This window comes from Eurypyga helias, unplaced genomic scaffold (assembly GCF_000690775.1).
Source record: "Eurypyga helias isolate BGI_N326 unplaced genomic scaffold, ASM69077v1 scaffold45430, whole genome shotgun sequence".
NCBI lineage: Eukaryota > Metazoa > Chordata > Aves > Eurypygiformes > Eurypygidae > Eurypyga > Eurypyga helias.
Genome location: NW_010227360.1, coordinates 1 through 881, shown reverse-complemented (window position 1 = coordinate 881; position 881 = coordinate 1).

Genomic DNA, 881 nt, shown 5'->3' with positions numbered 1-881 from the left:
TTCCTGCTCCTCCTAAGGAAACACAGTAGGGGACAAGATTAAAAAAAAGGTGAATGGAAATCTACCAAGAGTTTTAGCCTAACTGGTATTGCATGATTCCCCAAATCAAAGGCACATTTCTGGAGAAAACACCACAACCACCCCAGCATTATTGGAAAACATGCCTTGCGTTTAGGTATGCGACTCGGGCCCGCGTGCTGGCTACTTCGACAGCTGACATTTTTAGGCAGGCCAGGGGCGGGCAGGCACAGCTCCAGCCCTGACGGCCGCCCTGGGGAACTCAGAGAATCACAGAATCACAGGATGGTTTGGGTTGGAAGGGACCTTAAAGCCCATCTAGTTCCACCCCCCCTGCCATGGGCAGGGACACCTTCCACTAGACCAGGTTGCTCAAAGCCTCATCCAGCCTGGCCTTGAACACTTCCAGGGATGGGGCATCCACAGCTTCTCTGGGCCCCCGGCAACTCCAGCGGAAGCCGGGCGTGTTGATGGAATCACGTTTGGTAACTTGTACCCTAACCTGTGTGTGCTTGTGCTGCTCCGTACACAGGTGTAACAGACGTCCTGGCGTACTGCTAGCCGGCTAATTAAAAACAGGCAGCAAAACGTGGATTTGGAATTTTGGAATTTTGTTAAAACCAGTGCACTTTTCTGTTATTTTTTGTACTGTTTTCTCAGTCTGCTTTTAGAAGGAACTTTCGAGTGTATTTCTTAAATTATATTTTACATTTATTACTAGTCGGAAGTGTAAAGTTAAGACATTTTAAAATAAATATTTGCATTTAAATTAAACCCGCTGCCGCCTGTGCTGCCTGTCCCTTTTCCAAGGCCCGGAGGTCCCAAGCCCCGCTGAGGCGTGAGGCGACGGCAGCGACGGGCCC